Consider the following 712-nt stretch of genomic DNA (forward strand, 5'->3'; position numbering starts at 1 on the left):
ACGCGTGCGTGAGCACGTCTGTGTGACTGTGAGCACACATGTATGCATGGGCATGTGTGTGGATATATAACTGCAAAGTTAAAATGCTATTTTGAACTATAAGTAGTTCACAAGAAAATTGTTACATTAGACACTTTTCCCTAAGCTCTGCATTCCTTATCGTGTAATAACATCCTTTCGACCCTTCCACAGATGGCACCTTGTCTCTGGGATACTCCCTGCTGAGTACAGCATATTGAGAAAATATTTCTAGTGTAGGACATACATATGATGATCACAAACTTTATTTATCTAATTTAGTTGTATGAAGCACATTATAATCAACTACTTCAACATCTGTGAACTACATTAATGCTGGCATAGCAAACCTGTGAATGGGTTTTATAAGGAAATAAGAGTAATTTCCACTGTATTTACAAGAGATAGCCAGATAAGGATAGATATGGTTTACCAAAGTTGCTCTACATATAGCCAGAACATCTAATATTACAATACAAGTAACTTACAGAAGTTAATACTAATTAAAATAATCCTAACTTTAAAGTCAGTTCTAGCTGACTCAAAGTCAATATCTTATTCAATCAGTGTAAGTATCCTGCAACTTATTCTTGCAAATTATGAAAGTGAACAAAACATTATGAACTGACCAACATTTCTGCCCCTCTCCTTCACACACACTCAAAAAGTTATGGCAAAATGGATACACATACTC

Source organism: Penaeus monodon, chromosome 25 (genome assembly GCF_015228065.2).
Source record: "Penaeus monodon isolate SGIC_2016 chromosome 25, NSTDA_Pmon_1, whole genome shotgun sequence".
Classification (NCBI taxonomy): Eukaryota; Metazoa; Arthropoda; class Malacostraca; order Decapoda; family Penaeidae; genus Penaeus; species Penaeus monodon.